This window comes from Callithrix jacchus, chromosome 16 (assembly GCF_049354715.1).
Source record: "Callithrix jacchus isolate 240 chromosome 16, calJac240_pri, whole genome shotgun sequence".
In the NCBI taxonomy this organism is placed as follows: domain Eukaryota; kingdom Metazoa; phylum Chordata; class Mammalia; order Primates; family Cebidae; genus Callithrix; species Callithrix jacchus.
In genome coordinates, this window is record NC_133517.1 from 252,852 (window position 1) to 280,075 (window position 27,224).

A 27,224-nucleotide genomic window follows, 5' to 3' on the forward strand; every position below is an offset into this window, starting at 1 on the left:
CATTGTCTTTGATAATTTTTCCTTAGCTTCACATTTACTTAGCTAAAAACCTAGAGTGTCTGGCTTGTTAAAGTAGCAGAAAATTTGGAATATGGATTGTCTAAAAGTTTTAGTCATAATGTTTTTCTTTTGTTATTTGTTCAGTCATATTTAGTCATTCATTGGTTTGGTCATCTGGAAGATTATTTTTTAAAATCTCTTATGTGTCAAGCAGTATGTGGCTTGTAATTAATATTGTCTTCATTCTCATTCCTGTTATAGAAATTGAGGTTATTATATTAACTAAATTTTTATTAAATAGTTACAATGTATTAATGTAAACAATAAGACTCAAAATTGTAACAAATTTGTAAACAATTGTAGAAAGAAAATGTAAACAATTTTCTTTCTGCTATGTGCCTAATACATTTGAATATAAATATATATATATTGACAAGAGCTAGAAGGAGTTATTTATTAAATTCTTAATTTTTTGTTTTGTTTACTTTAAACTGACTTTATTTCATGTAGGCAGTTTTTTATTCAGTTTCCATTTTGAAAGTAATTAGAATGCAAGGAAAAGTTTGAATGACTCATGAAGTCATTAAGTGAAGTAACAAAAATTGGAAGCATGGTCTTCAGATTTAAATAATAAATGACCTTGCCTTATTAAATCACTAATTTGAAAACAAGGGTTAGACTTCCTTTTTTTGTTGTTGTTTTTTTGAGGCGCAATTTCGCTGTTGTTGTTACCCAGACTGGAGTGCAATGGCGCAATCTCGGCTCACGGCAACCTCCGCCTCCTGGGTTCAAGCAATTCTCCTGCCTCAGCCTCCTGAGTAGCTGGGACTACAGGCGCGCGCCACCATGCCCAGCTAATTTTTGTATTTTTAGTAGAGACGGGGTTTCACCATGTTGACCAGGATGGTCTCGATCTCTTGACCTTGTGATCCACCCGCCTCGGCCTCCCAAAGTGCTGGGATTATAGGCGTGAACCACCGCGCCCCGCCGACTTTCTTTTTCTTAAAGCCAATCATGGTTTGATTTTGAGCAAACCATGGTAAAGAGGAAAGAAAGTTTCCTGAAAGTTCCTAGGGTGTCAAAGGTGACAAAGTAGAAGCTGTGGGCAGCATCTGCAATTGAATACAAGTCAGTGGAGCTTTGCTTCCTTTCCACTTTTAACTGGGAAGGTTTATTTAATCTTTTTAAATTTACATATGTTTATGTTTAAGGTGGAAATAGGTCATATTCACAGCATTATTATTATATATATATATATTTTTTGAGACGAAGTCTCCCTCTGTCTGGAGTGCAGTGGCATGATCTCTGCTCACTGCAACCTCTGCCTCCTGGGAACAAGCGATTCTCTTGCCTCAGCCTCCCAAATTGCTGGGATTACAGGCTCATACCACCATGCCTGGCTAATTTTTCTTGAGATGGGATTTCACCATGTTGGTCAAGCTGGTCTCAAACTTCTGACCTCATGATCTGTCCTCCTCAGCCTCCCAACACCCGTGCTGGGATTACAGGCATAAGCCACCACGCCCAGCCAGCGTTAATTTTTTTTATTTTTTAAATTTGGGATTTAAAATTTTTCTTTAGCTCCACAGAGTCTTCAAGGAGTCCATGAATTTACTGAAATTATATTCAGCAATTTATTAATGTCTGCTATCCTTCCTTTTCCCAACATTCAGAATGCTTCATGACCTCAGAAAGATTGAAGGTCTTTAACTATAATACCTTTAAGATTCCCAGTATGGTTATGCCTTAAAGGCAGAATAATTTGAGATCTTTTGGTGACCAGTTTCTCTTATTTGTGGGTAGAGGTTGTTGAAAGATGAAATAACTTCTCTTGAACATTAAGGACCCACTCTCATCCTTTTAGGAAGGCTTTTTCTGAATTGATTAGAGCCTACTGATAAGAAACCCAAGGATAGGCTGGGGCGGTGGCTCACACCTATAATCCCAGCACTTTGGGAGGCCTAGGCGGGTGGATCACAAGGTCAAGAGATCCAGACCATCCTGGTCAGCAAGGTGAAACCCCATCTCTACTAAAAATACAAAACTTTGCTGGGCATGGTGGTGCATGCCTGTAGTCCCAGCTACTCAGGAGGCTGAGGCAGGAGAATTGCTTGAACCCAGGAGGCGGAGGTTGCGGTGAGCCGAGATCGTGCCATTGAACTCCAGTCTGGGTAACAACAGCGAAACGCTGTCTCAAAAAAAAAAAGAGAGAGAGATTGAGACCATCCTGGCCAACATGGTGAAAAAGTTCTATATTTCCAGGTTTCCCCTTTAATAGGAAAGTCTTATTTAAGAAACTATCTTTAGGATAAAGTGTTTTAATACATTGGTTTTCTGATGCATCAGTGTAAACTGCCAAGGCAAAGGAAATAAAAGAGCTATTGGTCATGTGATGGTCTCTTAGGATCACTTTGTTTCTGAGAGGCCAGTAGGAGACAAGAGGAATACAGTGGCATGATCTTGGCTCACTACAGCCTCCACCTCCTGGGTTCAAGAGATTCTCCTGCCTCAGCCTCCTCAACAGCTAGGATTACAGGCATCTGCCACCATGCCTGGCTAATTTTTGTATTTTAGTAGAGATGGGGTTTCACCATGTTGGCCAAGTTGATCTTGAACCCCTGGTTTCAAGTGATTTCTCCCCGCTTGACCTCCCACGGTGCTGAGATTATAGATGTGAGACGCTGTGCCTTGCAGATGCCAGTTTTAAGTGAGAGATTAGTTAGTGAAGCAGCTTAACGTTAACTGACTATAATATTACTGGCTTATCACATGGGTTTTGGTTGGGATTGACTTCAAGAAGAGTCTAGTTATTTGAAACTGAAAGGGGAAAAGGTGATTTAAACTCCAAGTAGGACTTATTAAATGTATATATTTTTGTGTTTTTATAGGTTTTTTCTTTTAAAGCTTTTAAAAGTAATATGTAGTTGATTGATATTTGAGTGATATCATGGAATAAATTATATTCTTCTAATTACTGTATTTTTCAAAATATGGGATTTTTTTTCTTTTGGTTTTTCGAGATGGAGTTTTGCTCTTTTTGCCCAGGCTGGAGTGCAATGGTGTGATCTTGGCTCACTGCAACCTCTGTCTCCCAGGTTCAAGCGATTCTCCTGCCTCAGCCTCCTGAGTAGCTGGGATTACAGGCGCCCACCACCATGCTGGACTAATTTTTGTATTTTTAGTAGAGATGGGGTTTCACCATGTTGGCCAGGCTAGTCTCAAACTCCTGACTTTAGGTGATCTGCCTGCCTCAGCCTCCCAAAGTGCTGGGATTACAGGCGTGAGCTACCATGCCCGGCTTAAAAATATGTTTTATTTTCTCTTGAGAGAAGCAGCAAAAAGTCAAATAAGGCTGACACAGTTTTAATATAAGATTCTAGAGAATATTTGCATATATAACTGCTAATATTGCCAAGAATGAAATTTCTTAGTAATAGAAATTGAAGCATATCAGATTTCAATGGAGTGAATCAGATGTGCTAACCTTTTTCTAATGTTAGTACTATAAATTTTCTCTGCTACAGTAAAGCACTAAATTGTAATACCCAAAATAAACTGATTTTACTTAATGTTAGTACTATAAATTTTCTCTGCTACAGTAAAGCACTAAATTGTAATATCCAAAATAAACTGATTTTACTTAGGTAATATATTCATACATCAAGTTAATTTCATTTTTTTATTGTTTTGATCTGGTCATTCACCCTTTGATAAGAAAACTCTGTCTTCAAAGTGTAAGTTACTCTAGAACCAGGTAATACAGAGAAAGGATCTTGATTTTAATACATGTTAAAGTGGCTTCAGGTGAATTTTTTAAGGTGTAAATATTATATTCAGAGATAATAGGTCTTTCAAACTATGTGTGTGTGTGTGTGTGTGTGTGTGTGTGTGTGTGTGTGTGTGTATATATTTATTTTTTATTTTTATTTTCATTTTTGAGTTGGACTTTTGCTCTTGTTGCCTAGGCTGGAGTGCAGTGGAACAATCTCGGCTCACTGCAACCTCCATCTCCTGGGTTCAAGCCTTTCTTCTCCCAGTAGCCGGGATTAATAGGCATGAGCAACCATGCCCGGCTAATTTTGTGTTTTTATTATAGATGGGGTTTCTCCATGTTGGTTAGGCTGGTTTTGAACTCCCAACCTAAGGCGATCCACCTGCCTTGGCCTCCCAAAGTGCCGGAAAAAGGAATTTTTTAACATATACATAATAGAAAAAAGATCCATATGGTTTATCAATGTAGTCAGATTTGGAGTCTTTGTTTTGTTTGGCTTAATGCTAATTTGTATGTGATACATATATCTTTTAATCAAAATCAGTATTCTAAATCCTGAGTTGTGGGGCTAGATGTGATGGCTAACCCCTATAAAACAGCATTGATAGGCTGAGGAGGGTGGATCACTTGAGGTCAAGAGTTTGAGATCAGCTTGGCTAACAAGGTGAAACCCTGTCTCTACTAAAAAATACAAAAATTAGCTGAGCATAGTAGCTTGTGCCTGTAATCCTAGCTACTCAGGAGGCTGAGGCAGGAGAATCACTTGAACCCAGGAGGCAGAAGTTGCAGTGAGCCGAGATCATGCCATTGCACTCCAGCCTGGATGACAGATCGAGATTCCTTCTCAAACAAACAAACCCTGAGTTGTATTAGTACCCTTACAAAGGAAAAAAACAAATCTCAGTGGCCCTCCAGAGTTTATTTAAAATAGTTATTTGAATCACCACGTTTGAAAAAGCTGTATATATTATATTTTTTGTTTTTATTAAATACATTCAGAATGCCCACGGAGATAAATCTAGAAAATACAAATTCACATTAACCGAAACACAATGCCACGTGACTTAATTGTTCATGGTGTACATTTTAGTAACCAGTGCAAGGTTGGTTCATTGAGCTCAGTTTACTTTCTTCAGCTGTACTACCCTGTTCCTTGTGTTCCTTCAGGTCTTTTACCTTTTTTTTTTATTCAAAACAATATAGCTAACTATGAGTCATTTAGGTTTTATATAGATGTATATTAAATCTGTCTTGAGGATTATAATAGTACTACCTGGTGCTAAATTAATCACAAACAAAACTGCAGACTGGCTACTGGAATTGTGTAGCTGATCTTGGCTGTAGTTTGGTCAACATTGGCTGGAGTTTGAATCCTGTCTTCACTACTTAGATGCATCACATTGTGACAGAATTCTATCCGTCTTTGTAAATTGTGTGAAAATGAAATGGAGTAATCCATATAAAACACTTAGAAATGGGCCTGGCAAATAGTAAATACTCAAATGTTAGAAGCTGTGTATATGCATCATATTATAAATGGTAAATCCATTGGATCACAATGTGTGTTGTTTTTAGGTTATTAAAACGAAAAGACACAAGTTGAAAGTTGTTATAAGGAACTTGCAAAAGCCTGAAATTATAGACTGCTGGAGACTTTACATGACTGTAGAGACTATATAGACCACAGGTCAGCAAACTATAACCAGCTTTAACCTAATTTTATAAATAAAACTTTATTAGACACAGCCATGCCCATTCATTTATGTATTGCTTGTGGCTATTTCTGCATTACAGTGGCAAGTTGAGTAGTTGTGGGAGACCCAATGGCCTGCAAAGCCTCGAATATTTACTGCCAGGACCTTTGCATGAAAGTGTGCTGACTCCTGAAGCTCTGTGTGACTGTTGAGAATGTTTCAGTCCCTAGGTGCCTCTAGATCTCAATTTGAGAAATGATTGCCTGTGGCCTTCATAAGAAAGGTGCATATCTGAATTACCTGTGATGATAAAAAATAAAACCAGATACCCTGGCTGTGTGTCACACCAACTAATTCAAAATCTTTGGGAATTGGGTTTTAAAAGGACAAGTATAATTTATAAAAATTCCCAAAGAATGCTGATGCTTATCCTTGCTGACTACTGGATATTCTTACTGGTAATATAGTTTAAAGCTTTTAAAAAAGGAAAGTCTAAGAGATTGCTTCAGAATGAAGTAATGATGGGCCCTTTTATACCAGTGAGGCTCCAATTTGAATGTGAATGTAGTTTCTGCTTCACTGGTTTAAGAGATTAGTGTGGCCTAAATAAATGCATGGTGTTGGTTAAATTTTCTTTTCACATATATTACTAATCCTGAAACTAGCCGTCGTCTTTCTGACTGCCTCTTATGTGATGGCAGTGACTGGTAAGCGTGGTGAATAAAAGATTTCATGTTTCTTTTTTTTACATAGAGATCAGTGGGCTAATAGGTACTGAGAAAGTTCTTTCTCTATCTGCTGTAGGTAAACTGGCTCTAAAAAAGGGATAGGAGGGACCAGTGGATAGGGATTTAAACAGAACTTTTCCATAATTATGCAGTAAAAATATGAAAATACTGGGATCTTTCATTGCTCATAAGCTTATTCTATCTTGGAAGTAATTCCTATGTTTTAATAAAAGAACTTACATAAGAAGAGGCCTACAATGAATCAATACTTAAAACTGTAATATCTTGGATAGGAAAATTAGCTTTGAAACATTTTATAATCATTATTAATTTTTTTTTCTTTTTTTGAGACAGAGTTTCGCTCTTGTTTCCCAGGCTGGAGTGCAATGGCGCGATCTCGGCTCACCGCAACCTCCGCCTCCTGGGTTCAGGCGATTCTCCTGCCTCAGCCTCCCGAGTAGCTGGGATTACAGGCACAGGCCACCATGCCCAGCTAATTTTTTTTAAATATTTTTAGTAGACACAGGGTTTCACCATTTTGACCAGAATGGTCTCGATCTCTTGACCTCGCGATCCACCCTCCTCGGCCTCCCAAAGTGCTGGGATTACAGGCTTGAGCCACCGCGCCCGGCCAATCATTATTAATTTTTACCAAACTTAGAATGAATTGTCTGTTGTAGAAAACGAGGTTACTATGGTTAAGATTGACTATTTTCTTTTTTCTTTCTCTAATAAATGAAGGCATTTCAGCAGAACCATGGAGGAACTGGTTCACGACCTTGTCTCAGCATTGGAAGAGAGCTCAGAGCAAGCTGGAGGTGGATTTGCTGAAACAGGAGACCATTCTCGAAGTATCTCTTGCCCTCTGAAACGCCAGGCAAGGAAAAAGAGAGGGAGAAAACAGAGGTCATAATACGTGCATCAGCCATGGAAGACTGGTCACTGCTTACGTGAAGGCTCATGATTCTAGTTTAGAAGAACCAAGCGGCCGGGCGCGGTGGCTCAAGCCTGTAATCCCAGCACTTTGGGAGGCCGAGGCGGGTGGATCGCGAGGTCAAGAGATCGAGACCATCCTGGTCAAAATGGTGAAACCCCGTCCCTACTAAAGATACAAAAAATTGGCTGGGCATGGTGGCGCATGCCTGTAATCCCAGCTACTCGGGAGGCTGAGGCAGGAGAATTGCCTGAACCCAGGAGGCGGAGGTTGCGGTGAGCCGAGATTGCACCATTGCATGGGTAACAAGAGCGAAACTCCGTCTCAAAAAAAAAGAACCAAGTAAGGACTATAGAGAGAATCACAATAATAAAAAAAAAAAGATCACAGTGACTCTGATGACCAGATGTTAGTGGCAAAGCACAGGCCATCATCAAACTTAAATAATAATGTTCGAGGGAAAAGACTTTTTTTTTTTTTTGAGACGGAGTTTCGCTCTTGCTACCCAGGCTGGAGTGTAATAGCGCGATCTCGGCTCACTGCAACCTCCGCCTCCTGGGTTCAGGCAATTCTCCTGCCTCAGCCTCCCGAGTAGCTGGGATTACACGCATGCGCCACCATGCCCAGCTAATTTTTTGTATTTTTGGTAGAGACGGGGTTTCACCATGTTGACCAGGATAGTTTCAATCTCTTGACCTCGTGATCCACCCGCCTCGGCCTCCCAAAGTGCTGGGATTACAGGCTTGAACCACCGCGCCCGGCCGGGAAAAAACCTTTATGGCACGAGTCTGATTTTGCTCTGGACAATGTTAGGAACAGAACTCTGCGCAGGAGAAAGGTAAAACGCATGGCAATCGATCTCCCACAGGACATCTCTAACGAACGGACAATGACCCAGCCACCTGAAGGCTGTAGAGATCAGGACATGGACAGTGATAGAGCTTACAAGTATCAAGAATTTACCAAGAACAAAGTCAAAAAGAGGAAGTTGAAAATAATCAAACAAGGACCAAAAATCCAAGATGAAGGAGTAGTTTTAGAAAGTGAGGAAACGAACCAGGCCAATAAGGACAAAATGGAATGTGAAGAGCAAAATGTTTCAGATGAGCTCATGAGTGAAAGGTGACTTTTATATTCTCTAAATATAAAAATATTTATCTCCAGTGTTTGTGGTTGAATGTTTTATATTTTAATTAATTCTATTTAAAGATAATTATAAATTAAAATAATGATAGTGATGTTACTGTTTATGGTTATATTTCCTTATAATTTATGATCATTAACATAAAGCAAAATTGCTTATTTGATTTACACAATCTTTTGATTGCATTATAATGACTTTTCAGCTACAAAGAGAAAAGGAAATGGATTTTCAGGGGGAAAAAATGTGCTTTTGAATAACAGCACGTTTGTAACTCCGAATTGGGTATATAATTATTTATATGTTTAATTATAGAGCTTTCGTTTTTGGTGCTTTTTAGAGTGTCACAATTCATTAGTCTATTCTGATTCTTGAGAATCAAAAGTTTATACCACTTCAACATGTATGTGGCTTGATATTATTAACAATCTGTAGCTTGCTAGGAATTCTAATCACTTATGAATTGTAAAACCCAATTTATAGTCTACAAAAACCTGGTTTTGTCATTAGAAAAATGGAAAAACAGTGATCCTGTGGTAGTTAGTCTAATCTCTCTGTTCTAGGAAGCAGGTATACTACAGTGATAATTGTTAAGTACTGTCTTGACAGCATCAAAAGGTAAGTGATCATTTTTCTTTTATACAGAAGTGATAAAGTGATGCTACTTGCAAGAAATTAGAATGTATTAACACTTTATCCTTTTAGGCATGGGCTGCAAAACCAAATGCTGAACTATGAACTAAAAAAAAACAGTCTGTAAATATGGTCTGGTCTGGGGGAAAGGGTATTTGATTTCTAATTTGTAGGGCTGGGATCCTTTTTATTTTTTTTTGAGACAGAGACTCACTCTGTTTCCCAGGCTGGAGTGCAGTGGTGTGATTCAGCTCACTGCAACCTCAACTCCTGAGTTCAATTGATTCTTCTGCCTCAGCCTCCTTTGTAGCTGGGATTACAAGTGTGCACCACCATGCCTGGCTAATCTTTTTGTAGTTTTAGTAGAGATGGGGTTTATTTACCATGTTGGCCAGGCTGACCTCAAACTCCTGACCTCAAGTGATCCACCTGCTTTGGCCTCCCAAGGGCTGGGATCATTGTAATCATGTGCATTGTGGTGAGCTATCAATCTTTTTTTCTTTAAATTTTGTGTTTGTTTGTTGTTTTCTGTTTGTTTGTAAATGTTTGTGGGACCTGGTAAAAGTTTATGGAATTATCCTTATATTTGACATGGTTTGCTAGTTATATAATTTTTCTAAAGAAGTAAAAATTACTTACATTAAAAAAATTTGGCTGAGTGTGGTGGCTCACACCTTTAATCCCAGCACTTTGGTAGGCTGAGGCGAGTGGATCACCTGAAGTCAGGAGTTTGAGACCAGCCTAACCAATATGGTGAAACTCCATCTCTACTAAAATACAAAAATTAGCCAGGCGTGGTGGTATGCACCTGTAGTCCCAGCTACTGGGGAGGTTGAGACAGGAGAATCACTTAAACCTGGGAGGCAGAGTTGAAGTGAGCCCAGATCGTGCCATTGCAACAGAGCAAGACTTCATCTCAAAAAAAAAAGAAAAGAAAAGTTTCCAGAAGGCTTTGAAAAGACATGGTATGTGTCTTTCTGGCAAGAAAATTGCCATTTTTATATGAAAATAAGTATTATTTGTTTTATTACTTAGGACCACTTAACCTTTCTTGAAAGTGATTGTCTGGTTCAATTATCAGGAGGGAGAGTGTATGGCAACAGATATAACATACTCAATTCTGGATTATTCACAATTAGATTACCTGCTTTTTGAGTTGATTTTGCAAGCTTCTACCCCCCCCCCCCTTTTTTTATTTTCTGCTTTTATTGATCTGCTTTTTTACATTACGTGTAACTGGTAATGGAAATTAGATGAAACTCCCATTTTTCATTTCTTTTTATGGTAAAAAGTATTTGAGGCCGGGCAAGGTGGCTAATGCCTGTAATCCCAGCACCTTGGAAGGTCTGGAGTAATAATGGAGCCTCTGTCCTCAAGAGCTGCATAGTGTGGAATAGCCAGACAAGCAAATAATGAAAATGAAATGTGCTGAATGGAAAGTACTAGTGAGGGAAGACTTCCTAGAGGAGCTTTGCTTTAAAGCAAGCACTAAGACCTGTTCAGGAATTGCAGGAGTCAAGAGAGGGAAATGGCATTCATAGGTAGGGAATGAACAGCTTGTGCAAAGGCATGAATTGTGAAATGAAAGTGGTCTGTTTGGGGAAGAAATAAAATGCGATCAGAATTACAGCAAAAAAGCATTTTTCAAAGGTCTATGTGCTATGGCAAATAGTTTGGATTTTATCATAGTCAATGGGATCAGTGAAGAATTTTTAAGAGTGAAGAAACTCAAGTTGATTTACATTTTACCAAGATAGTGTGACCTTTACAGCTGTATTTTGTTTACCTTTGACCTCCAGTTGGTGCTTAAGTGGGAGATGAATTATGACTATGATAGCAGCGGGAAATAAGAATTTGAGACCAATTTTAATAATTCAAATCAATGGGAAGTTGACTGTATTTGGGAGGATGAATGAGAAAGAGGACTCTACTGAAAATATAGGAATTGAACAAATCGGGGTAAGTGATTTGTATTAGTGTACATATATTTGTTCATCCAGCATGTATGGAATATATTCTCATCTAAACACAGTGGTGTTAGAAAATTCACTCCAAAAAGGTGGATCTCCAAGGAAAGGATATAATGACTGTCAGCTGCTGAAAATAAAAAGCCTTGCTTCTATTGAAGTTTTTTTTTCAGATTTATTGTACATAGAAACACGTACATAATGTACATGGAGCAACTTGCTAGATATCAATGAGGTGAAATGTAAATACAGAAACATGTTGTATATATATATATACCAGAGTACCTCAAAGTGGGACGAGGATCATTAAGGGCTAAGAACTGCAGGAGAGGGTTATTCTGATTTCCTTATATCTTTAAGAGACAGGGCAGGTGAAGAGGGAAGAGAGTAGAGATAGGCATACCACTGGGAAAAGAACATAAACAAAAGGACCAGAGATGGGAATGAGAAGAATTTAGATGGAGACCTGTCCATAGAAAGTCTTGAAATCTAAATTTAATTCAGCAAGTGCTGAGGAAGTAATTTTGGATTTTTAAATAGAAGACTGTCCTATAAGGTACATGTGTGTGTATGTGTGTGTGCATATTTTATCAACTACTTTCTTTGGAATAGATGTAAATTTACAGAAAAGTGGTAAAGATAGTTCAGAGAGTTCATGTATATCACATTTCCATATACTCCAAATGTACTTTCCCCTATTGTTAATATCCTATATTACTATAGTTCATCTCTCACAATTAATGAAACAAAAATTGATACATTTGTAAGTAAAGTTCATAGTTTATTAGAATTTCCTTTGCTTTTAATGTCCTTTTTTCATATCAGAATATCACATTATTTTTAGTCAACTTGTTTTATTTTGAAAAGATGAACCTGGGTATATGTAGAATAGATTAGAGAAGAGTAAATCTGAATTCAGATTAGGAGATCGAGGTCCATAAAAAAATAGCACATCAATTCATAATGCTTTGTCTGCAAATCTGAACTCTGAAAAGCTATGAAAAACAAATTCATTTGTGGCCAGATTTAATTTGACTTGCACTTAAAGTGGTTCTTCTTTCATTTAATTGAAAAAATATATTAATATGGTTAATGGAGTACTATCCCAGACTCCTCTGAGGCAGTTTAGAATATACCTTGCTAAAATTTGAATAATTCAGAATTTTAAATACATTTGCTTCAAGGGTTTCAGAAAAGGAAATGTGACCTGAGGCATATGAGGCCCTTCATTTGAGTTGTATTAATGGGGGCACACAGGAAAAAGGAAAGTATCAGTAATAGTTTAGACAGCAAAATGTCAGCAAGATAAAGATTGTGCGGTGATTTTAATAATCTCACACTATGGTGCAGAGAAGAGCACATACATTTGTAAATAAGAAAATTTGGTTGTGATGCTCTTAGAAAATATTTTTTTCACCATAGGGAGCTTCATACATGCAGCTAATTTGGAAGAAAGCTAGAAAGAGGTCTAAATTCAGAACTCCTTATAAAAATGTGCCTCTTAACAAATTCCTATATTCTTCATTTATATTTAGCTTTTAAAAAATGGAACAAAAACTGAAATTATATTCAGAAAATGTATGTGGATTTAGTTCATCTATAATTTTAATCCTAAACTTCTCAATTTAGAGACTTTAAAACAAGTTAGGATGCCTTTTTAAAAAATAAGGTTATGTAGTTCTACATATTAATGGAATAAGTCTTTTAATTAAAAAAAAAGGATGATGTCCTGATTGGTTAAAATTAAGAATTACAATAAAAATGAAATACGTAAGAATTTTCAAAGAACATCACTCATTTTTCTTTAAAAGCTAAGCCTCTCATTATATGACCTTGTTCTCCTGGTGTTTTAAACTAGACAATTGTATAAGCATTACTTCTGTTAGAACTAATAGTAGCAGTTTGTTTATGTCATTGAAATATCTGCTGTTTCTTTTATTTGTATGTTAAATTTGACTCTGGGCCTTCTGTGGAAGCAGTGAGAACCTGTGTTATTTTTGGACACTCCTTCCTTAATATTTGTAATATTCTTTTTTTTTTTTTTGCTTCAAAGTGACCTTAACTTCGATATAATGGATTATCACTGTTTTAAACTTGTTTTTCTTTGCAAACTAATAGAGCTGTTGTGAATTCTTAAGTAATGTCTTTTTCAGAATATTTGCAAATGTGGTTATGGAAAGTAATCTCAACCTAGTCCCTTGTATTTCATGTGCTGAAGAAAGGCTTAGCCTGCTTTTGATTGAAACGTTCCCATTTTATTGAGCAGTGTGTTCCAGGCTCAAGCTGAATTGCATGGCATAAGAAAGGAACAGTGAGCATTTGATGCAAGCACGTAATAAAATGCATCAATTGTCTCAGCACCTCGTCTCAGTCACATCTGGCTTACTCTCAGGGTCCCGTTAGATTCCTGTGGTTTTATGTGCCAAAAATAATATGCTCTGTAGTTAATGGAAACAGGATATTTGCAGTTTGATTAAAAAGAATCATCTTATTTTCTTTCTTTCTTTCTTTCTTTTTTTTTTTTTTTTTGAGGCGGAGTTTTGCTCTTGTTACCCAGGCTGGAGTGCAATGGCTCAATCTCGGCTCACCGCAACCTCCGCCTCCTGGGTTCAGGCAATTCTCCTGCCTCAGCTTCCGGAGTAGCTGGGATTACAGGCACGCGCCACCGGGCCCAGCTAAATTTTTGTATTTTTAGTAGAGACGGGGTTTCACCATGTTGACCAGGATGGTCTCGATCTCTTGAGCTCGTGATCCACCCGCCTCGGCCTCCCAAAGTGCTGGGATTACAGGTGTGAGCCACCGCGCCCGGCCTGAATCATCTTATTTTCTTTCAGATCTTTGTCAGGCTTAAGTTCCATCTCTGAGCTGCCATGTCTCTTTAAAATTTTACGACTGAGGCCGGGCGCAGTGGCTCAAGCTTGTAATCCCAGCACTTGGGAGGCCGAGGTGGGTGGATCACGAGGTCAACAGATCGAGACCATCCTGGTCAACATGGTGAAACCCCGTCTCTACTAAAAATACAAAAAAGTAGCTGGGCATGGTGGCGCGTGCCTGTAATCCCAGCTACTCGGGAGGCTTGCCTGAACCCAGGAGGCGGAGGTTGCGGTGAGCCGAGATTGCGCCATTGCACTCCAGCCTGGGTAAAAAGAGCAAAACTCCGTCTCAAAAAAAAAAAAAATTTTTTTACGACTGAAAGATTAATTGTTCTTTTGATCTGTTTCTTTCTTTTTCGTTATTACAGTGATTCCAGCAGTCTCAGCAGCACTGATGCTGGATTGTTTACCAATGATGAGGGAAGACAAGGTAATGAAATGATATTTTTCTTCTCTCTTTGGAAAAACTTCTTCATTCTAAAGTTGTGTTTATTACTGGTTATTTTATGAGTTGATGACTGCAATCCGTTTACCTTACACCCATTACTCAGTGGACTAGAATTTAGTATTGCAGCTGGTTTTCCATATGCTGTGGAAGGTGTCCTGTCTTCATGACCTAAAGTATTGATTATCTCCAAAAGCTAGTGTGTGGAGCTAATAATATTAAGGGAGGGTTATCTTGGTTGAGAAAGCTTTACGTACCTTTTTGCTTTTCTCTCATTTAGCAAGTTTGAAAGAAACTGGTTCTCATTCTCTACCTAATTCCAAATGTACTTAAAACTGTTTAAGCATTCATAAAGGTGGATTTGCAAGTCATTTGTCATTTTTATTCAGCTGTGACATTTATTCATTCTATCCAGTTTGTAAGTAATTAGATGATTTTTATGAATTCAATAATGTATGCTGTTAAACAGAAATGTCTTACATCGTATATGTTTTCCATCTTTGAAACTTCTGGAAGCTTCAGTGTTTAACATGGCAGTATTTTGAAGCTATGAAAAATAAGAAAACCTTCATAAGGGGACAGGATTAATCCTTAATAGGATTGATTTCATTTAGTCGCATCTGCTCTGGATTGTTTCCCCTTTTATACTCCATACAAATCATGCAATTAATACATACAAATACCTATCACAATGTTCTCTTCCTTAAGAACACATTGGAGGAAGACAGTAAGTTACAAGTGAAAAAAACTAATATAAATTTTAAATTATAAATTTATTTAGTGGTGTTATAAAAAAGGACAAAGTAATTGCTGCCTGCACTTTTTTCCTTAGTCTGCTCATCCTCTTGGCAGCACAGTAAATGTAAATGAAGTGATCATTCTTTTTTGCCTATTTGTGAACTATTTGTCCTAGAAAAATAGGTACATAACTATTTGAAAGATCATAGACTTTAATTTAAAGTCAAGACTTTGATGAAATACGTTAAAATGCTCGGGCTAAATGGGAAGGTGAACTACCTTGATAATGTACTTAAATTCTCATTAAAATACAGGTCTTTACTCAAGATTGTATTATAAATGTTGATATTGGTAATGAAATGAAATGAAGAAAGTAAAAAAACAACCTTGACAAGGCTGTCAATCTTGGATAAGTATGGAAGGGCTTAGAATGCTATGCTAGCATGTATTGTAAACTTACTATATTTCACATTGCTAAGCGCCTTTCTTGCCTTTAAGTTCTTAATTAATTCTTAAAAATCCCTTTGAGATTCCCACTTTTTTTAAAATGAAGATACTGACACTAATAGAGTTGAAGTAACTTTCCTGATACTAGAGAACACAGGAATTCTAATTGGTCTGTCTGACTTCACAGGAAGTTCTTACTCAGTGACTATTTGGTTTCCCTATTGAAGAATAAAGTTGTGTATCACATCAAAAATAATAATTTTATCTTTCTATAATAATGTTGGAATTCAGATATATGGTAATCAGTTTCAAGTGAGTACTGGTTTTTTCTCATTCTGAAACCTGATCTGTATACTTTTAATATAAAGCTCAGTTAAAAGTCCTGATCTCTAAGTGCTGTTAATTGTGTTTTTGAAAAATTATTTTTAAATTAATTTCCCAGTAGAAACAAGCTCTAGTGACTCTAGTTTTTGAAATGCCTTTAATTTTCCATTCCGTCTTAGTTGAAATGTACCTGTTTCTCATAAAATTATTTTCAACTGAAGCTTAAGAGTATTTTCAGTTTTCCTTTAAATATGATTGTTGTAAGGTATTTTAGAAATCAGAAATATCTTTCTCTAAACTAAAGAAGTTTATGACAATTGTGATGACTCTCTTAGAAACCAGAATTAGTGGTGGCTTTTTATAATCAAGGGGAGGATACTTTAATGAATCTCAGATCATCTTCAAAATGCTATTTGTTTCTTTTTGTTTTTCTTTTCTTTTCTCTTTTTTGTTTTTAAGACAAGGTCTCACCCTGTCATTCAGGCTGGAGTGCCGTGGTGCGATCATAGCTCACTGTAACCTCGAACTGCTAGTCTCAAGGGGTCTTCCTGCCTCAGACTCCTGTAGCTAGGACTACAGGTGCACGTCACCATGCCCGGCTAATTTCTAATCTTTTTGTAGAAACAGGGTCTCACTATCTTACCCAGGTTCATCTGGAACTCCTGATTTCAAGTGATCCTCCCACTTTGGCCTCTCAAAGCAGTGGGATTATACCCATGAGCCATCATGCCTGGCCTGTCTCTCTTTCTTTTAAAAGCCACCTGTCTTTTGTATTTTGGTCTCTTTATACAGCTCTTCATAACTACTTTTTCTTCAAAAAACAAAATACTGATTCTCACTGGTGACACATTTCAAACTGAATTTTCAATTGATCATTTATTGTTCCATGGTTACACTCATGTATGTTCCAAAAAGTCAGAATGACTGGATAGTGCCGGGCAAAAATATCTCACTTATTCAATTTAGTTTTTTCATAAACTCTAAGGTATTGTCACTTTTCATTTAAAATCAACTTTTTCAAAACTATTTCTTAATGAGCTTAATTGGATTAATTTCATTTACTCACATCTGTTCATCACTGTTTCCCCTTTTACACGCCATACAAATCATGAAATGAAGCTAATTATGTACCCATATCGGCTGCAAAGAAAGGGTTCCACAGTTTTAATACTTTTTAATTCCCGGGAGCAGATTAAGGTTTGTTTTTTCTTAATGTGGAAGGGGTAGTAACTGAAGTGGATTTTCCAATAGATTTTGCCAAAGGATTAACCAGTTAATTAATGTTTCTCATGTTTTAAAATTGGTTCTAAAACATAATACTTTGAGTTTGGTTGATGGAGTTCTTACAGTCTTAAGAGAACATTTCTTAAGTGAAGCTGTGTTATAAAATAAAAAGTTTTTCTTATAGATTATATATGCAATTGTCAAAACATAGGATCCCCAATTTAAATTTTAGGTAAATAACACACAATTTTTTAGAACTCATATTTTTCATATAGTACTTAGACATACTTACACTAAAAATTTAGTGCAAATACTATATATTTATAGTAAAAGTTAGTCATTGATCTTAATTTCAAATTTAACTGCCATCTTGTATTTTTTACTACCTAACAGCACTAATTGTGCAACTTGATGATAAAACTGAATCTTTGGTGGTGGGGGTTTCTTGTATTTGCACAGGTGATGATGAACAGAGTGACTGGTTCTACAAAAAGGAATCAGGTGGAGCATGTGGTATCACTGGAGTTGTGCCCTGGTGGGAAAAGGAAGATCCTACTGAACTAGACAAAAATTTACCAGATCCTGTCTTTGAAAGTATCTTAACTGGTTCTTTTCCCCTTATATCGCATTCAAGCAGAAGAGGTCAGTAGCTCTGGCTCCTGAGTAGATACAATGGGTTTAAGGTCAATCTAGGAATATTCATTTAAAGAGGATAAGATAGAGTGGAAATTAGAGAATGTAAACACAAGACGCTGGAAAGAAATATATTGGCCGCTAATACAGCTACTACATTTATCATGCTTCCAAATTAGTAGAAAAATTGACTTGCTTTCTTGCTAGGCTCATGGAGAAAATGTTGAAATGATAGGAATGTGAATTGGAACAAAAGAAAGGTCCTGGATATTTATTACTCTAGTGTTCAAACACTGGATAGTTAAATGCTGACTGCATTAGTACTTTGCAAGGCATTGCTTCAATTTTTTTTAAGTGTGAGTTTTGCATTTTCCCCAATAATATTCATGGCATTCACCACCACCACCAACTTACTTTCATTCTCTATTGATAGATCATCTTCTATGCTCCAGCGATCATAGAATCTTCTAAATTGAGTACTTTGATTTTCCAGGTTTCCAAGCTAGACTCAGTTGCCTTCATGGAATGTCTTCAAAGAATATTAAAAAATCTGGAGGGACTCCAACTTCAATGGTAGGCAAACTTTTTTTGTGTAATTGTCATGTTTGGAAATGTTTTCATTTCTATGGAATAAAAAGCCACATCCTCATCTTTTATTCATATTCTAATGTTATACTTAAAAATAATCCATTTTTTTGTAGGCTACAAACTGGACCAGTGAGATTCCCCTATAAACCAAATCTTCTAATGCTAATAAATTAGTGACGTTTTGAACATCTGGTGAATGACATTCGAGGGAACCTGGCTCCTGTCCTCTTCCCTGGAGGAATAATCACTGAAGTGAGAGCCTCTTTGATGAAAAGACGGGGCTGTTTTTGCTGGAGGACTGGTATTCTTCCTTTTAGTCAGAAGTGAACCTGACTGGGGAGGCTTTCTAGGCATTTAGGTTGGCCCAGGGTGGATAGAAACTACTGTACGTTTTATATATTTTTCTCTTTTATGATTTTTTTTTACATTGAATCTATTTATGTATACTTGCTTTGCCAAAATGCTCACAAAGCTAGAAATTTAAAACTTCCCAATCTAACAGGTATTCCTTAATGTTTATATTGTGACTGATTAAGAATTAATTTTTCATATCTGACTGTTGTAAATAAAAATCATGATGCATTGACATTTATGGTTCATTTTTTGAGAAGTCTTATATAACCAGCGTTATTTCAAATATTTGCATTTTACTCAGGGTATTTTAACAAGGGCTATGATGAGTAGTAGGTAAGGTTGATAATCTTTGCTGGAGTTTGTATTCTGTTTAGCTTACTTTCTACTTGGGTAATCTGCTCTGTATTGCAAACTCATTGTATTTTATAGTGTAGTTTTCATTGTGCTGCAAAAATCATCCTCTTTCTAAATTAGCCACAGTGATAACTAGTCTGCACTAGTAGAATCATTTACCTTTTAAACTATCTACTTCGTCTGATACCTGAAACACATCAAAATTATTATTTTAGTTTAGAGCTTAATGAAACATGTGAAAGCTGGTATTTTTTACAAATACTGTGTGATTCTGAATCACATCATCATGTTTAAAAGGGAGAGCTACTTGTACATCTTTAGAATGGCAGACTATATGTGTCACTGTGAGTGTCAGAAATACTTACATGAGCTCATTTTCACCAAGTGGGGGGGAAATGTAATGTTTCTATTGATGGTGTAATTTAGACACTATAATAAGTTCAGACCATTTGAGTTCTTCAAAATGGTTATATTAAAATGATATTTTTATTAAGCTTCAATAATGAAAAACAATGTGATTTAATATGTGTATTTTATATTATTGTATGGATTAATTAATTCAGCATTTAACTTAAATATGATTAGAAAAGAAACTCTAAGTTGCCATTGCCTTTACCTAAAGTTTTTAAAATCTGGACTATTTCAGCAAATGCATGAAGCAGAAATGTGTGACATCTCCTGTTAGACTGCTTGTCTAATATGGAGAGATTAAAAATGATAAAATGCAACTTTGAGTCTCTTTACCTTTGCATATTTAAAGGTACAATAGTGTGGTGTTGGTAATTGTAAGTAAGCTTTTCTGTGCTATGTCTTTGGAGTGAAAATTCATGGTTTTTTCTGAATTACATAAATGCTTTTGTTTTCTTTTGTATGATTGTCTTTTAGATCTGAATAAGTCACTTTACAACCTTAGCCTGTGAACTTTGCCTTATCAATCATGAATCTCGATGAATGCTGTCTAGTTCTTGGTTCAGTTTTACCTATTTTTATTTTTGGTTCACTGCTTGCTTGAGCATAGCTGGGATTTGTAGCCCATTTTCTAGTCTTATTGCAATCTCACTGTGGTATTTTATAGAAGCTATTACAACTGATAGGCTAGCTTCATGGTATTGATGATACATGGCTAAACCATACTAAAAGCTGCCTTCCCTCTCTAAATTGTGAAAAGGTGATTAAGTTTCTACTTGATGGAGATATACTATATATGTGTGTTTATCATGGAACTAGTGCATTAGTCCATAAACTGTTTTTCTGGTCTACACGTTTTTTGTGTTTAAAATTTCACTGAAGACAATAGACTCCTTCGGGTTCTTTCTTTCAACCCTGAATTGTCCTTGTTTGGATTTTTAAGTACTGTAATTTTTTTTTTTTTTTCAATAAAATCTCTGACTTGGGCAAGAAAGGTAAGAGTTCCAATTTCTGCTGATATTTCTCTGATTATCTTTGCTAAGTTTTGTTGTTGCTTATGTTATTTATATTACATATAACTGTAATATCTAGTTTTAAAAATCATAATCTCACAAAACAGTCATCTTTACACAGTACTCATGACATCTGGTAGTAAGAAGTGAAATTTAATTGCCTTAGACTTTCACACTGGAAAGCCAGATTGCTTTTAAGAGAGATTAATTTTCTGAGCAAAGTCAAACACATGGAGTTGCAACCCATTAAACAGAATGCCAACAAAATATTTCTTAAGCAAATGAGTGATGACTGCACAACTATAATGATGTAATATCTTTGAAGGAAATGACAGAAGGAGAATCTTTTACTGAAATATCAATCTAAACATTTTTTGGGGGGAAAATTTTCCATTGTATTACAGTTGATTCTCACTCTTTGCCATTTTGCTGTTAACACTGAATTCAAGAATACTGAATCATGGCTCCTAAGGGAAAGACAGGGTTAGGTTCCTGTGAGCCTTTGGTCATAAGATTTTCACCAGCTGATCAGTAGATAACCTTGTCTTGTGTATGTTTGTGTTTAAAGACATTTAGTATATATTGTTGACATGTTAACATTGAACTCATGGCCGATAGCACTGTAACTTATTTCTGAACAAAGATTATCTATTAAGTGTTTTCTCTATAAGGCACATCTCAGTCTTCTTGCACTTAGAAGCAGTAGACAGCACTTCTCAGCACTCTTCTTGGGGCTACTTAAAACAGAATAATCACTCACAAAAATCACAGAAATACAAACACAATCTGGTACTCATTTAGATCACAAAAATGACACGTGTTTACAGTATGATAGCTTACACAATTAGGAAGAAAGTCACCTCGTTAACCTCAGTTCGGAATGCACATGTGTATCAGGTAACTCACGTCACATTTTTCACTGCTCTGCACATGTCACTGAATGACTACAAAAGTCAGAAATGATGAGTATTAATTTTGGGGTTACAAATAAATTTTAGCAGGTAGGCATATTTGCAAATATGGAATCCACAATGGGAAGGAGATTGACTCTATTTAGTTTTATAGAGAGCAAAGTGGTATTGTAGAAAATTGATAGATTTTGAAGTCAGATCTTTGTGAATCCACACTCTGGTTCTTCTTTTTAGTTGTAGTTACATTTTGAACCTCCTTCCTTCCTTTTTTTAAACACTGACAATGCTTACTTTTGCATAAGTGTCATCAGGTTTTTAAAATGAGATTATGTATACATAATATGGGCCCAGCACTATCTCTGGTGCATAATATATATTAAATAAATGATAGTTACAATTGTTAGATATATTAAACACTATAGCTGGGACTTAGAGAACATTTGTATCATGAGTCAAAGTGTAGAATTTTGGACCTTAAACTTTTCTGGTTTTTCTTTTTTCTTTTTTTTTGAGACAGGTCTCACTCTGTCACCCAGGCTGGAGTGCAGTGGCACAATCAAGGCTCACTGCAGCCTCGACCTCCCAAGCTCAAGTGATGCTCCTACTTCGGCCTCCCTAGTAGCAGGGTCTACAGCCATTTGCAAACATGTCTGGCTAATTTTTATATTTTTAGTAGAGATGGGTTTTGCCATGTTGTTGAAGCTGGTCTCAAACTCCTGGGCTCAAGCGATCCTCCCTCCTCAGCCTCCCTAAGTGTTGGGATTACAGGTGTGAGCAACCACAACTGGCCTGTTCATATTTTATACATAATTTGCCTTTACATTTAATATTTAAAGTACTTTATATGGCATTCTTTTGTGTTTCTTTTATACCTTATTTATATTTGAGCTGGCCTCTGTCTTTAATATGATCTGTGACTCATAGTTGCAAATAAATTTTAGATCGACAGCCACTCCACTAAATCTTAAAACTTAACTGCAAACTGGGAAACTTCTCTAAACTCTTATCCTGATCACAGACCGCATAGACCTTCTCCCCCCATCATTTAAACTATTTATTTCTACAATGAATAGCTACAAATGAATAACTTAAATGATGCGGGGAGAAGGTCTAATAGGTATTCCTGAACCTATACTGTTCAGGAGATTAGGGTCCTGATCTACTTGATCTACCTGATTTTTAAAATTAATTATGCTCATATGCATGCAAACAGAGTCCTGAGATTTTTATGCTGAGAGGAATTACTATCCTAGTAAAGTACCAATTTGTTAAAACTCAGCTAACTAGCATCTCTTATTCCCTACTTTTAGGAGAATGAAGCAAATGATAATTAATTTCAAGGGATATTCAGCCCAAATCTCTTCTATTTCCATATTTTGTTCATTAAGCTTAATTCAGAATAATATTTCTCAGAATAATGATGGCAGAATCTGTTTTGGTATATAGTACCTATAAAGCGCATCCAAGTAACCTTACGTAAGCATCACATTCCAGTTAGCTAAGATATATCCTATTCCTGTGTATCCTAAAAAGTCAGTGTTTTTTGTAGGTCAGAGCTTTTTAAAATTCTTTTTTGATTTGAATTAATGGTCTTTCAACAGGTGTTACATTGGTCTACTAAAAATTAGCATTCAAATTCTGCAGTCTTCTCAAAGATCAGGAAATAAATGACTCAGCTTAAAATACATTGTTGGATGACAACATGATATTACATGGAAATTTTATGTAAGAGTTATAGGAATTTATTTAAAAGTGTTAGAATTACCTCAGTCTACTTTTCTGTATGGTTGCAATAAGAATACATTGGTGCTGGTATTGACGGTTACTCTGCCAAAGAAAATGAATCTGACTTAATTGACTTCTTATTTATGTATGTTTATCAAGCTCAAAAATATGAAACAAATGTTGACATTAGCTCATGCTGTACAAATAGGCATTCTGTTTACATTCACTGTACAAAAACCCTGAACACATGATTTGCATTTTTTCAGAATCTTGAGTCACTTCATTCTATAGGAGAAAAAGAATATTGTGTGTATTTTTTTCTGTGAAGTCATAGAAAATCAGGATTATATGAGTGGCATTTTGTTAATGATAATCATACCATAATGATTTACTCTGTATGTCTTGCTCAACTTTTATTGTTTCTTAGGAAACTAGAGTAGGAATATCTAGTCTTCTTTATAGCCTTTTACAACAGTAGGACCATTTAATTTTGTTTTTTCTTTTTTTTGAGACAGAATCTTGCTCAGTTCCCCAGGCTGGAGTGTAGTGGCACAATCTTGGCTCACTGCAACCTCTGCCTCCCGAGGTCAAGTGATTCTTTTGCCACAGCCTCCCCAGTAGCTGGGACTACAGGCACCCACTACCACACCCAACTAATTTTTGTATTTTTAGTAGAGATGGGATTTCACCATGTTGGCCAGGGTGATCTCAAACTCCTGACCTCAGATGATCTACTGGCCCCAGCCTCCTAAAATGCTGAGATTACAGGTTTGAGCCACCACACTCAGCCAGAAGGGCCATTTAAAATGAAGTTGATTTACATAAGGGAACTTCATAGTCTAAGAGAAAGGAAAACTTTTATCATGGAAAGCAACTCTAAAATGATTTTTAAAAATGCACACAGCCTATGTCCTCAACTGTAATTTGACCGTGACTAATTAACAATTTTTAAGTGGAATTTACTAGCAAAATGCTTTATTTTAAGCCCTATGCACTGATATATGTTTATATCCTTAAGGAATTTGGGGGTACTTTGGAGAATACAAGAAGAATGTGTTTTTGAACTGTTATTATATTTTAAATATATATCATGTATAATCTAGGATTACAGGTGTCAGCCACCATGCCCAGCCAGAAACTGACACTTTTTAAAATAACTTATTTTGAGATAAATTGATTCTGTATCTTAGAAAAGTACAACTTAATAGAATTATAATAAATATTTCTTTTACAAAATACATTTTGATACTGTCTCTTTTATTTAAAAATTCCCTATTTTGGTCTAGGACATGGTGGCTAACACCTATAATCACAGCACTTTGGGAGGCTGAGGCAGACAGATCACCTAAGGTCAGGAGTTTGAGACCAGCCTGGCCAACATGGTGAAACCCCATCTCTACTAAAAATACAAACATTAGCCAAGCATGGTGACATGTGCCTATAATCCCAGCTACTCGGGGGGCTGAGGGAGGAGAATCGCTTGAATTTGAGTGGTGGAGGTTGCAGTGAGCTGAGATCATGCCACTGCACTCCAGCCTGGGTGACAGAGTGAGACTCCTCAAAAAAAAAATTCTCCATTTTGATATCATTTACAACCATGTATTCTATATCATAGAAATTTAATATCTGTAATTATTTTAAAATATGATTTGAATAATTTTTCATTCAGTTCTATTAAATGGTATCTGTTTATTTTGGTATTCTTTTATTATGCTTTATTAAAAGAGCAGATATTTACAAACTTAAATAGTACAGATAGAGTATATTTATTCAGTCAGCAGTATTTCAATGTTCATTTTATTCTCCATATTTAGCCTTAGAAACCCTTTAGGAAAAATTGTATAAACTGGTGTTCAATCTTGGTATTTCAGTGTTACCAAAATTGACAACATCTATTTTTCATATATTTAAAATACTGCTTCTTGCTTCTATGATAGCTTAGTCTTTGAACGGGCTTGACTTTATAGATGTCATTGTCATTTGGGTTTGTGATACTTTGGAAATCTGGAACCTTGCAAAGTGAATGTTAGTAATTTAGTAATTATAACAGACATGATGATGCTTACTATGTGCCAGACACTTTTCTATGTGATATTTTCATATATATTTTTTTATTAATTTAATCTTATTAACATATCTATAATATTCATTAATGTCTACAACTTAGTTTATTACATGTTCTTCCTTTGACAAGCCAAAATTAATACAATTTGAAAGTTTTTCATATTTCTGTCATGTTGCTAATATTAATAAATATAAATAAATTTTCATCTATAAGCAGTCTTCATTTCCTGGTTATGAAATGCCTGGTTACAAAGTGAATTATTTTTGAAATACTCACAGGCACTCTTTGTATCTCGAATGGCAAGCACAATCAAGACGTGTGCCGTAATAAAAATGATAATGAAATGTTTTACTGCTTCTATCAGATGAATCACTGGAACCCAGTCCTCATTTTCATCCTATCTTCCCTTTTTATATTTTCTCAGGTAGTCTACAGTACCTTCTTGCCGATCTAGTTCTAGCACCTTCTGGTCTGCTTGCTTGCTCTGTCTTTTCCCTGCCTGCCCTCTCTGGACCCTCATCATCTCTCCAACCTGTTTTACAGTGTGCCTCATAGCTGTCACATTGCTATTTTAGTTCAGGTGTGATGATATCCTATGTATTTCTTACATTCCTTTCCCCTCCTTTCTCGGGTAACTTAGCAAAGCTCTGGGAAAATCTCTTAAAGGAGGATGATCTTTTTAGCTGGGACTTGTAGAATGAGTTAGAGCTTACTAACTGATTGGGGAAGGAAATTGACAGACAGAAAGGCATGGTCAAGGATTAACTTTGAAGCAGCATGGAATATTCAGGAAACTGTGAATCCAGTGTTAGGTATAAGATATGCTTGTGTGGAGTGATATGTAGTAGCAGGGAGGGTTGTGCTGAAAATGTGGGCAGGGTTTAGATACTTATGGACGTTATGGTCCATGGGAATGCATGTGAACCCATGTAATCTCCAAGGTGTTAAAAATTACCAGATTTGCTTTTTAAAAGGTTACATGGGCAGTAGTATGGAGAGTACATTAGGTAATTCCAAGTTAAGACTATATCAGGAGACTAAGATCCATGCCTGTTCCACAGTAGGTAGGATCCATGGATGAGACTAAACCCTTACATTTTTATGGTACTTGATATTCTGATCAACTCTTGCATGGCATCCACTCGTTTAACAAAGACTTTTGATACCAGGTAATGCCAGTATCAGATACTGCTGGGCCTCGGGTGTTAATGATGAACAAGTTAGATAGGATCTCTTAGGAGCTTACATTTTAATGAACGAAAGTAAACCTGCCGGAGGTTGGGAGGAGAATAAGGAGATAAAAATGGACATGGAGAAAATTAAGCAGGGTAAGTGTTAGAGAATTATAGAACATGAAGTTGATTGGAGAGAATATGATTTGCAGGCTGAAATTTTTAGCAAATCTAGTGCCATTCTTCTTATTGCCCTTATAACAGTTGGGGAAAGGAGCAAGGGTGTACATTATTCATACCTGTTCATTCAAGAAGTTGGGATAGGTTTTAGTCATCTCTCCTGATTCCTGATCAGATTTCCCAAGCTTTTAAATGTCACTATGGGTCGGTCTGGGAATGGCAAAAAAGTCACTTTTGTTTACCAGGTACAGTTTTACTACTAATGATTCTGATTTTTTTTTTTTTTTGCCTTTATGTATATTTAATCAAGAGTATTTGTGGGGTAATGTAATATTTTGAAACACATATGCAATATGTAATAAATCAGATTAATTAGGATATCCATCACCTCAAACATTTATTGTTTCTTTGTAACTTCTGAATAATTTTTTTAAAGAAAGTTTGCAGATGCTAATTATTTATATAGTATATTGGACGTTCCCTTTAGATTTCATTATAATGTATGTCCTGATATTTAATATATAAGAACTTTGCTGCAGAGGTTACCAGTTTACTCTTCTGTTTTCATGGCAACTTAAATATTATGCAGTACAACTAGCCTTTTTATTACATTTTTAAAAATGCATGAAATACCATGCTTTCTGCTTTTTATTTTTCTCACTTTAGTATTTGCATACCAATTCTTAAGTCATTCCTTTATTAAAAAAGAAATGATTTGTTTCAGATTTATATTTTTGTTTTTGAGATATATTTATAATCTATAGACTTTTTAATGAATCTCTTGATTTGCAAATGTGAGGTTTTCTAAAAGTACTTCTTAGATTATGATTATCATTTAAAAACTTTTCTTCTCTTTTATACCCTAAGAAACCTTTGAAATATGTTTTAAAATGCTCTTTCA

At 36.0% G+C, this 27,224-nt stretch overlaps 1 pseudogene across 1 annotated transcript in view; it reads left to right on the forward strand.

Annotated features, from left to right (window-relative positions):
* The window catches only part of LOC100397988 (G patch domain-containing protein 2-like), a 28,176-nt pseudogene extending 2,998 nt beyond the window's left edge, over positions 1-25,178 (forward strand). The window contains exons 2-8 of the transcript XR_013528221.1: positions 6,936-7,154; positions 7,436-7,593; positions 7,900-8,250; positions 14,111-14,172; positions 17,380-17,562; positions 18,047-18,126; positions 18,255-25,178. The product of XR_013528221.1 is annotated as a G patch domain-containing protein 2-like (transcript). The remainder of the gene's footprint in view (positions 1-6,935; positions 7,155-7,435; positions 7,594-7,899; positions 8,251-14,110; positions 14,173-17,379; positions 17,563-18,046; positions 18,127-18,254) is intronic.
* The last annotated feature ends 2,046 nt before the right edge of the window (positions 25,179-27,224 follow it).